Genomic DNA, 12,558 nt, shown 5'->3' on the forward strand with positions numbered 1-12,558 from the left:
CTACTCTGGAAAATGACTATCACCTAGCTGCGGAACGCCTTATTAATAGATTAAGAACGAGAGGATACGATGATCATATTACCTCCCAAGCCAGAATAAAAGTGGCAAACAAAACCCGACAAGAATTGTTATCCAGTAAGGAACCTCGGGAGCTTACACCTAGAGTGTTTGCCTCTCTGCAGTTCACCCACCTGTCAGGAGAAATTAAGAAAATAATTTTACGACATTGGCACATTCTACAGAGTGTGCCAGGATGCCAGGAAACACCACTGTTAGGTCTCAGGAGAACACAATCTCTGAGAAATTGTCTAGTCCATACGGACTGTCTTTCTAAGAAAGTGAAATCCAAACCGCATGGCCACTTCAAATGTGGCACATGCGCAATGTGTAAATTTTGTTTACCTGTTAAGGAAGTCAGTTCCACCGCTTTCAGATTCAGTTATAAAATTAAACAATTCAGCAATTGTCTATCTCAAAATGTTATTTACGCGGTCAAATGTCCCTGTTCTCTTTTATATATAGGTTCCACATCTAGACAGATAAAAGTGCGCATTGCTGAACACAGAACGCGAATTCGCGCACGCGTGATGGAGGCTCCACTAACGGAGCATTTTCTTAAGAAAGGCCACACAGAGGACGATCTATTATTTTTTGTTTTATGGAAGTATTCTCCCAAACCATACCAGACGGAAGACATCTCCACTGTATTACACAGGCAGGAGATGAAAATGATATTTTTATTTAAAACTTTGGCTCCAGCAGGTCTTAATAATGACTTTGATCTAGGCTGTTTCCTTTAAGTGTTCTGTAAGTTCTTATTTTTTTGCTCCCATACTACATAGGGATGAGGCTTGGAGATAATGTTATTCAGCTGGGATCTAGCTTTCTCCTCCCTTTCTCCTTCCTTAAAATAGTGCTGGGTTTCTAGCAGATTCAAGCACTTCATTGCTAGGGAACCCGCTGGGTCGTTCTCTTCTGTACTCGGGTAAGCTGCTTTCCTGCTACTCTGCCTGCTTGCTTCTTTAATATTGCCAATTGATTTTTGCTTAGATTTTCTATTTATTTATTGTAGAGGCTTATATGCCCATCTCTAGAATGATATTCATATAAAGCCAAACTTCACACCGGTAAGATGGTATTTTATTAACACTTTTGTTAATAAGAAATCTTTTACAGAACGAGACAGCTTGCAATTATTTAATTATATTGTTTACAGAGGCATTGCCCTGAACACAACTGAAGAAGCTGCTCCGAAGCGAAACGTTCACCAATCCGGAGGTGTCGTCTTTTGTTCTTGATGCTGTTTATGCTCGCATGGGCTATTTTCTTGAGAGACCTTTCTCAGGTGCTGCCTGAGAGATTTTCTTCGCTGTTACTTTGAAGAAACTGAAATTTTCTGGGTTATACTTTGTTTGTATTCATTGATCTGTTGTAAGGTTTTTTAACCCCATATTACTATTGTTCTCCCTTGGTGAAGCAACCTGTATTGTCATTTTTTCTTTGGTGAAGCAACCTGTATTGTTTATTTCAATCTCTCAGGTGAAGTAACCTTCTTCATTTATGTATAATTTGTAACATTTGTGATTTGGGAATCTTACCTGGTGTATGCTTGTAATATACCTACCTTGGACATTCAGTCTTGGTTGTTATTATATTAGTCATATATATTTCTTTCACAATATATGGTACTACTAATTTAAGAGCCCCCGTGCTGCTGTTTATTTCTAGCTTATACTATCTCAGCATAGGTGATTGTTTGTGTTAGTAGTACCTGGAGGTTGGCAACTCTACTTTCAACCACTTTGGAGACTTATCAAAGTTAATTTGGTACAATTCCAATGACTGAAAGAACTATATAACTTGCAATAACCGTAACAATCTCATTCCAAATATTTCTTAGATAGGCACTCTGGGTACACCATGAACAGACTGGCATGTATATCATATCAACTGTTTTTGTTTTCCAATTTAGACTAGGGATTTTTCTGTCTTTAAAACCACACACACTGTTTCTGATACACAAAGACGAAATAATTTGCAGTACATCTTTGACCAAACACAGTGAAGGAGTGGTTAACATTTTGAAGGTGTTCAAACTTAATATTATTTTTCACTGGTGCGTAATTCTGGCTTAACTGAGCTGCTCTTGGGTCTCTTTGCGGGGAAAAGCAGCATAGACAAGCCATAAATAAATACCAAGGGCCCATCTACTCTGGAATCCTAAGAACATAAGAGCCCTGCAGGATCCAACCAGTCGTCTATCTAGTCCAATATCCTGTTTCATACAGTGGCCAACCAGTTACTATAAGCCTAAGACCTTCCCTAATGTTGCCTCCTGGGACTGGCATTCAGAGGTTTCCTGGTATTCAGAGTTCCAAGAGGGAGAAAGGATGAGGGGAATCCTTTTTCACACAGTGGTCAACCAGATGCCTCGAGAAAGCCTGCAAACAGGCCACAAAGGCAACAGGTTCCTCAGAGAGCCAGCATGGTGTAGTGGTTAAGAATGGTGGTTTTGGAGCGGTGGAGTCTGATCTGGAGAATCTGGTTTGATTTCCCCACTCCTCCACATGAGCGGCAGAGGCTAATCTGGTGAACTGGATTTGTTTCCCCACTCCTCCACATGAAGCAGGTTTGATTCTCCCTTAAGTGGCAGAGAAAGTCGGCATATAAAAACCAACTTTTCTTCTTGTTGTTCTCCTTCTCCTTCCAGCAACTGCTATTCAAAAGTAACTTGCTTCTGAATCTGAACATGAAGCTTCCAATTAGCCACCCAGGATGGTAGTTAATATCCGTTAACTTGCCTTTTAAAAAGCCATCTGGAGTACAAATAGAGGGGCCGAGCATCTGCTTGGCATGCTGGAAGGTGCCAGGTTCAATCCCTGACATTTCCTGTTTAAAGGACCAGGCAGTAGGTGATGTGAAAGACCTCTGACTGAGACCTTGGAGAGCCACTGCCAGTCGGAGTAGACAATAATGACCTTGATGGACCAAGGGTCTGATTCAGTAGAAGGCAGCTTCATGTGTTCACATGTACATATGATTACACACGTATACAGTGCTTTTTAAAGTGTTCAGCACTCTGCGCTTCTGCCATAGTTTTCACCCCACAATTTGCCTCCTGAATTTCCAATAGCAGTAGTTCATTATTTTCTCCTTTTATTTATAAACTTTGCAGTATTTTAAACAAATGAACAACAACAAAGCTTCAGCTTTTACTACCTAGGAGAAAAGGAAGATCTTTGGAGGGGGACTGCAGTTTCAAGAGAGAGGAAGGATAAGGGGAATTGAACAAGTAGGTCATTTTGAATGAGCTCAGGTTTCTTCCAAGAGCTTTTTTTTTTTTAAAGGTGGAAAGTAATCACTGCATCAGTTTTACCTTTCCTTATGCAAAATGGATGAGGAAGGAAAGGGCTCTGTGGGTGTTTTTAAATCCTGGCATGTAACCACCCCCTGAAAACAGCTGCTGTAAAAAAACCCAGGATGAGTTACCCCTGAGAGGATGAGAACACACGTTGCTTTTAAGCAACAGTCTCTGTTCACCAGAAACCTCTTGCTGATGACATCATCCCTGCAGTTCTGGGGAAATAGTCCTGAATCTCTGCTCCTGTGAATCCAGTGTGCTAGTGCACAGTCCTGAGAATGGGATTTGATGATCCTTCAAAGGGTGTCATGTGTATTTTGTCGATTGAACCAGATCTAGCCAGCTGTTGCCTGCTTCTGAGTAAATATTGATTGATAGGGATTGGGTGGATGGGCTCAGCCGTTAAGGCTGCGTTTATATTCAGCCTTCCTCTCTTATTTTAATGCCAGGTCTATATCCTGAAATAAGAATAGCTCAGATTATGAGCGAAAACGCATGGTCACTTTAGCCTCCTTTATTCCCTGTTTCAGCCAGGATTCAGCCAGGATTGAATGCATGTGTTTCGCCGAACGTGTGTTTGATCCTGGCTGAAACAGGGAATAAAGGAGGCTAAAGTGACCATGCGTTTTCACCCATTGACAGAGTGTATTACCCTCCTTAGTAGAAAGGGTTAATGGATTTCTAATCACAGTGTCTGTCTGTCTCTCTCTATATATAAATAAACACACACAACCCCCCTGCTTGTATTCTTGTATGGTTAGAACAAAGAAGTCCACACCTTCTAATGATCATATGCTGCACATCATGAAGGGTGGGATATCACCATTTAAATGTGGTGATATTTTTCTTATCTGATAAAGCTGCCCTAAAGGCACAATTTATAAAATTGTTCATCCTGCAGTAACACAAGTGTTGCAACTTCTTTCTTCCCAGGAATGTTGACAACAGCATGAGGGAGACAAGTAAATCATTTCCAAAATAGATCCGGAAATGAACACTCAAGGATTCCTGAAACAGATCATCCTTAATATGGAAGGTTACAGACAGGATGTAGCAATGGGAATTAGTCATGTTTACAACTGTAACTGCTCTCTACTATAGTCCAACATAAAGTAGGATCACAGTTTTTATATGGTGCACCTATCTGGGTCGAAGTTTCTGGAGAATCTATTGATAGGATAGTGACCCTCTACCTACCCACTGTGTTCACTTGTAATTCTCATAGTGCGAATTAGTTAACCAAAAAGTAGAGTTTAGAGATCATGTTCCAATACCTCAAAGGATGTCAAAAAGAAGAATAGTTGCTCAAAGTATTCACTGATGACAGAGCAAGAAGCAGTGAATTGACTAATAGGAGGTAGAACTCTAAAACATAGGTGGTGGGGAAAATCCTACCTCAGGAGTGGTTCAAATGCAGAATAAACTGACTACAGGTGCCATAGACTTTTGTTCCTGGTAGGTTTTCTGAGCGCTGACCTGGATGGCCCAGGTTAGTCCAATCTCATCAGATGCCAGAAGCTAAGCAGGATCAGCCCTATTCAGTATTTGGATGGGATACCACCAAGGAAGACCAGAGTTGCTTCACAGAGACAGGCAATGGCAAAGCACTTCTGAAGTATCTTATCTTGAAAAACCTATGGGATCGCCATAAATCAGCTGTGACATGATTAGGGTTGCCATAAATCGAAAGTGACTTGGTGGCACAACACACACATGGGGTTTCTGAGAGAAGCTGGAAAAGCACACATTGGAGATGCTGTTAAAAAGCAGGTTCTGCTGAACAGAGATGCTTTCCTTTGCAGAGTGGGTCACCCATCTGGGTTGGCGCTCCTTCTTACACATGGATCAGTGACTTCTATTCAAATGAATGGTAGCTCCACAGCACTTTTGCTGGTGCTGTCCCATTGGTATCCTGCATTCCCCCCCCCCCCAAAAAAAAACAGGCTGCTGGAAGACCATAGATTTAATAGGGTGGCATACTTAGATTTATATAATTTTATGCTCACAACAACCCTGTGAGGTAGGTGCGTCTGAGGGAGAATTACTTGCCCAAGGTCATCCAGAAGAACATAAAAAGAGCCCTGCTGGATTAGTCCAGTGGTCCATGTAGTCTGGCATCCTGTAGTCAAGACAGTTGCCCTGGAGGGCCAAGAAATAGGCCATAAAGGCCAAGGCCCTCCCCTGATTTCAGAACTTTACTGCCTCTGAATATGGAGGTTTCCTTTAGTACCATGGCTAGGAGCCATTGATGGACCTAAAATGATATAGCTAATCAATCTGACCTTCCCATATCGAAATCCCGCTTCCCATATCGAAATCCTGCTCTCAGTTAAACCAACTGTCTATAAAGTGAAATGTGCTGGTAAAACACACCATTTTGTTTTGTGTATGTGCTCCTCTGTCTGGGGAGGGGGGGCACTTAAATGTGAACCTTCAAAGATGCCCTAGAGTTTTCAGCATGCCCTGGCATGGAGGCCATGCACATGAAAGATATGAAAATGAGTTCATATGCTGTGTGTAGAACATGTAGCAACCAGGGTCTCTGTACACAAATGGACATGGGTAGGCTCCACTTCCACAATCTGTTCACAGCAACAACAAAAACAGTTGCACAGGTCATGCAAGCATAGGTGAGCATAGGTGCATGTAAGGCCCAGTTCATACCAGTAGATGTTGTTACTGTGGAGGCTAAGAGATGGAGGTAAGAACCAGACACCATAGTGCAAATTTACCTGGGCATGAATTGACTGGCTGGAGGCAAGCTACTTTCTCAGCCTCAGATCCCATCCCTGAGGATGACAACAGAATCGTTGTGGCTGTCCATCAAAGCCCTCTGAACTCAAGAACTCAAAGCCCTCAAGAAGTACTATTATCATGATAACACCAGAGATTCTGCAAAGAGTGGGAAAGGATGACTCAGGTAAATACTAGCTTTCACACCCTTGTAACAAACACAGTTGGCCTCAGTGTGGGTGAGATCGAAGTCAACAGCGATTTCTCAAGAGCAGACCCAAGACCATTCTTACAGCTCAAACTGTCTAGACTTTCTGCTAACATGCATTGACTAAACAAAGGGTTTTACTGTTAATTTCCAAGAAGATTGTGCAATTGTATTAGTAACACGTACATACATACAGTGTCCATAAAAGGAGGAAACAAATATTGGAAAATGAGCTCATGGGTTGTTACAGCCATACTGGCCTATCCCTACACTAAGACGTGAGTCAGATACACAACTTCTTTTGACATGGAGTTGATTCCAGCCCAGGTGGGAGCCCAGGTGGTATGGTGGTTAGTATTTTTGACTAGGATCTGGGAGGCCCAAGTTCATATCACTACTCTGCCATGGATGCTTGCTGGGTAAGGTTGCCAGGTCCCTCTTCGCCACCGGCGGGAGGTTGTTGGGGTGGAGCCTGAGGGCGGAGTTTGGGGAGGGGAGGGACTTCAATGCCATAGAGTCCAATTGCCAAAGCAGCCATTTTCTCCAGGTGAACTGATCTCTATCAGCTGGAGATCAGTTGTAATAGTGGGAGATCTCCAGCCACCACCTGGAGGTTGTCAACCCTAACACACACATACACATATACACATATATAAAATCTGCCTAGTACATATACAGTTGAAACAGAGGGTGTGGAAGAAGATTTTAAATGATCAGCACGCAGTCATGGGGAAATCTACCAGCCAAGGATAGTGAAGAAAGAAGATGGGAGGGGCATGTTAAATGGAATGGATGTATATAACAGTAAACTATCCCTGGTTGGGTTGAAACATCTTCACTTAGCCACACATCAGGTCTGATGAATGTATAAGCAGAAGAACATTTCGCATAGCAAAACAGTTTGATAGTGCAGAAGAAAAGCATCGTACATGGGGAAAAGAAAAGCAGTGTATATAAGGAAAAGATAATAATTCTCAAACTATAGGTACTAGATACCAGTACAGTCTACTTTGACCAGACAAATCAAATTGTCTTTAGCCAGACGTCTTTGGAGTAAATAGAATGCAGTCTTCAGGCCATAATGAACTCTGAAAATGAACTCTGTTAAAATAAATGGAACCTCCTTATTAAGTGGTCCCAGTTGAGCTAAAATTAGTGTTGCGAAGTTAGCAATATTGTTTATTTTTATGTGGGGGTAAGGACCATTGATCACAGTGAACTTTACTTCTAAATTCACAGGGTTGCCCTGCACACCCCGTGGTTAACTTGCCAATGAACTTGTCACGTTGCTTCTTATGAGTCTTAGTTGAGCTACTGCATTTAAGATAAGTGTTCTGAAGGAACTGTAAGATGCCATCTATGTTTCAGCGTAAGGTTGCCAACCTCCAGGTGGGGTTTGGAGACCTCTCAGCATTACCACTAATCCCCAGACTACAGAGATCAGTTCCCTGGGAAGAAATGACTGCTTTGGAGGGTGGAGTCTATGGCATTATACCCCGCTGAGCTCCCTTGCCTCCTCATACCCTGCCCTCCCCAGGCTCCACCTCCAAATCCCCACAAATTTCCCAACCCAAAGTTGGCAAAGTTCAGTGTAAGCTTCTATCCAGTGTAGCAGTATTTTCATTACTTACCAGTTTATGTGCATTTAAACAATTCCTCAAGTCATAAACCTGCAGTTTTCAGAGGGCCTGCTTATACTTTCGATTACCTTGCTCCACTGAGCTCCTAATACAGGTTTCTTATTGCTTAGAATGAGTTGGATCCCACAGATCTGTTGTGCTAGCGGAGACTTTTCTTGAAAGAAATGCCTCCACTTCAAGAAACTTGAAAGAATGTCTATCATCAGGCAAAGGCTCCATCTGACAGAGGAAAGTGCCTGAGCTAGCAGACAGGATCTGTGGGATCCAATCCATTTACCTCTAGTAGCCCCTCAGGTCATCTCAAATCTGACCCTTTCTATTTTTATGCACTTTTCATATAGAAGAAGAAGAGCTTGTTTTTATACGCCGACTTTTCTCTACCACTTAAGGAAGAATCAAACTGGCTTACAACCACCTTCCCTCCCCCTCCCCACAACAGACACTTTCTGAGGTAGGTGGGGCAGACAGAGCTCTAAGAGAGCTGTGACTAGCCAAAAGTCACCCAGCTGGCTTCATGTGTAGGTGTGGGGAAACCAACCCAGTTCACCAGATTAGCGTCCACTGCTCCTGTGGAGGAGTGGAGAATCAAATCCAGTTCTCCAGATTAGAGTCCCCCACTCCAAACCACCGCTCCTAACCACTACACCAAGCTTGCTCTCAGATGTAAATAACTAAGCTCCAGGGTTGTTTTTTAATATATGTTGCTTCGCCACCACCCAGCAAGGAAGACGTATTTTCTATGCCATTGTTTCTGTGTCCAGGGGTACCAACAAATTGTGGTCAGTTAGTTCAGACCTCACTGTGAACCATGATGAGTGCAGAATCAGCTGTAAGCTCTCGTTCGAAATCCCTGTTTGTTGACAAGTAACAAATGTCTGAACTGGTGTTTTAAGATGATGGTCAGGAGTCTACATCTGAACAATCTGAACTTAAGACAATCTGAAATTCAGACAAGACAGAGGTTGGTCAGGAAGGCTTCTGTTCTAGAGGGATTGGTTCACCAGATTAGCGTCCACCACTCATGTGGAGAAGTGGGGAATCAAACCCGGTTCTCCAGATTAGAGTCCAATGCTCCAAACCACAGCTCTTAACCACTACACCACACTGGTGTTTCATATTGCTTTACGAAGTTAAACCACCACCACCATTCAAAAATATATAGAAATTGTGTGATTGTGACATATTTCTGCTGTGAGCTCCTGCCATTTGCAGGATTGTGGGATCTTATTCTATAGTTTTGTATTGATGAACAAGGAAAAAGACCAAAACCAGGGATAGAATTACATCAGAATTTGTGTTTCAGTAACAAATACAGTTTTCAGTGTGCACGAATCTTTCCTCAAAACGCTATCCACATTTCCAAAATTCCAATTGTATCATTGAGTTGTGTGTTAAGTCCCGTCAAGTCGCTTCCGACTCATGGCGACCCTATGAATGAAAGTCCTCCAAAATGTCCTATCTTTGACAGCCTTGCTCAGATCTTGCAAATTGAAGGCTGTGGCTTCCTTTATTGAATCTTTAATTAGTAACAACAAATATTAGTAACAACAAATATACTTTGTTGTATATACTTTGTTGTATAATAAAGGATAAATATATCCTTTATTAGTAACAACAAATGTACTTCCTTTATTAGTAACAACAAATATTTAAAGTGTTTCTGCATGTGAATGTGTGTGTTTATTTAGAGTGTGTGTGTAAGCACCAAAATGTTTGAAAAGATGGCTAAAATCAAATATTGAAAATTTGGCCACCCCATTCAAAGCAACTCAAAGGCAACACCCCACTCAGGAGCCAACTGGGAAGTTAAAATGGCTGCGGAACAAGCTCAGTTGAGTAGCCCCTACCAGCTCACACTTCAGGAGCCACTGAAGTCAGTGGCACTGACAATGATGGGACATGGTTGCTCCCTTTAAGTATTTGAAGGACTGTCACTTAGAGGAAGGCAGGGAACTATTCCTGTTGGCAGCAGAGGATAGGACTCACAGTAATGGGTTTAAATTGCGGGCGGAAAGGTACCGGCTGTATATTAAGAAAAGGTTTTTTTTACAGTAACAGTGGAATCAGCTACCTAGGGAGGTGGTGAATTCCTCCTCACTGGAAGTCTTTAAGCAGAGGCTGAACAAGCACTTGTCAGGGTTGCTCTAGGCTGATCCTGCATTAAGCAGGGGGTTGGACTGGATGCCCTGTGTGGCCCCTTCCAACTCTATGATTCTATGATTCTACATAGACAATTATTTCTGACATCCAGGAGGGGTCTGACTCTTTCTAGTTGGCAATTATTCTGACATCTCACATTTTGGTTTTATTTTTGCAGGCGGTGAGAGGGTTAGGCAATACTCAGCAGATATTCACCTTACAGGGACCTTGTTCAAACAGAACAGTTTGCCAATCTTCCTGCAAATGTGGATCATTCCAACAGGGATTTCTGGGCACAGCATTTCTACATTTTGTGGGTGGGGTGCAATATTTAGCATACAAGATTCAGCATGCTCCATTTTTTTTTAAAGAGATTCTCTTTCCACTTGAGGATATTTGGAAAGTAAGAAAAACCTTATGCTTCCCTATTTCCAGACCCTACGATTTTAAATGCCTGTAGAAATTTGGAAGCTAAGATCCTTACAGCGAGAGGTACAGTCACTGAAGATTCCATACCAGCTGGGAGAGGAAAACATCTAGAAATGTGTTTTCTACTAAAATGATAAATGTTCATAAAATGACTAACTTTAATCCCTCAATTAAATTGAACTATGACTCAGCTCAAATGTGTAAAATTACAAAAGAATGGAATCCAAATGTGATTTTTAATTGTGAATCGCTAAAAGCCACAGAAGGGAACACTGCATTTTTTTGAATGATCCCACCACATTTTCATACACATTAATTAATCTGAATCTCAGCGCTGTCCATGGGCCAATTTAACTGTAGTTAGAGCCTTAAGGAAGCGTGATGAAGGAGAGTTGGTTTTTATATGCCGATTTTCTCTACCTTTTAAGGAGAATCAAGCCGGTTTACAATCTCCTACCCTTCCTCTTCCCACAACAGACACCTTGTGAGGTAGGTTAGAAGAGAACTGTGAGAGGGTTAGAAGAGAACTGTGACTAGCCCAAGGGCACCCAGCTGGCTTTATGTGTAGGATTGGGAAAACCAACCCGGTTCACCAGCTTAGAGTCCACTACTCATGTGGAGAAGTGGGGAATCAAACCCGGTTCTTCAGATTAGAGTCCACCACTCTTAACCATTACACCACGCTGGCTCTCAGCAGATCTTGCAGCCTTTGACATTCTTTGTTGCAAGATTCTCTGCTAGCAGATTTAATATATCTGCAGATTAAGTATCTATCTGTTCAGGAACTATTCAGCAACTCCACAGCTTCCTCCCAGCTGTAACCTATGTGAGAAGGAATACGTTTCCTGGAATCCTCACCAAGATGTTGGGACACAACAGATACCACATGTGAATACTTCTGTTCACATAGAGGCATACCATTGATCATGCTGAGGAGGAACCAGAAACGGTTCAGATACAACTAAGTGGGAAAAGAAAAATCACAGTTATACCTGGAAATATGTCCATCAAGGAGCTCTACTTGGATCCATCACAATGCTTGCAAAATGGAGTTTTCTTTTCTCCCCCTTTCTGCTCCAGCCCTTGAAAGCTGTCCCTGAGTCTTGGAGGTTGTTCTGTAAACTGTCGGATGTGGTGTCGGGATTGCAGCAGGAAGAGGAAGAAGTGGGGATCTTCCTGTGCATGAACAGAAGTGCTTTCCATTTGCACGATGACATCTTCGGATCCAAGCCTCTATCCTTGGGACAACAAATGTTTTGCAAAGTAGCTTCTGCACCTCGGTGTGCATCACACATCGTACAACAGAAAATGCCGCAGGGGTGGCATGTTCAGTGCAAATTTAGAGGTATTGCCCTCTATCCAATTTCACACTAGCTGTGTTCAGATGTCACAGTAAATGTATGAACAATCCAAGTACAGTGTACACTTGATTTTTAAAAATACACACATCGAGTAGTTCTCATGTTACACTCAACACAAGTGCAGCTGAACAGGGCATTTATCCAGGTACTGGCCCCTGGTTTCAAATGCAAACTGAATGCACATCGGTTCTTTCCTTACAAACAGATATATGCATGTATTTGAAGCATGTATAGGGTTGCCAGCTCCGGGGTGGGAAATACCTGGAGATTTTGGGGGTGGAGCCTAAGGAGGGTGGGATTTGGGGAGGGGAGGGACTTCAGTGGGGTATAATGTCACAGAGTCCACCTTCCAAAGTGGTCATTTTACCAAGGTGAACTGATCTCTGTCACCTGGAGATCAGTTGTAATCCCAGATCTCTAGCTACCACCTGGAGGTTGGCAACCCTAAGCATGTAACAGGCAACTGCATGTTGGTGAAGGAGGTGAAGTATTTTTTTTAGTCCAGATGTATAGCTCAAGACACTATGTGAGCATACCAGAGCAAGGTAAGGAAAATAAGCTTATTGCAGTACCTTTTTTTTTCATTTATACCTTGTTTCAAAAATAAGAATATTGACTGATTGATTTATTTCATACTTGGGGATGAGTAAAAACCCAGGCTTATAGAATTGTTTCTTCTAAATGTCA

The sequence above is a fragment of the Euleptes europaea genome, chromosome 4 (assembly GCF_029931775.1).
Source record: "Euleptes europaea isolate rEulEur1 chromosome 4, rEulEur1.hap1, whole genome shotgun sequence".
Classification (NCBI taxonomy): Eukaryota; Metazoa; Chordata; class Lepidosauria; order Squamata; family Sphaerodactylidae; genus Euleptes; species Euleptes europaea.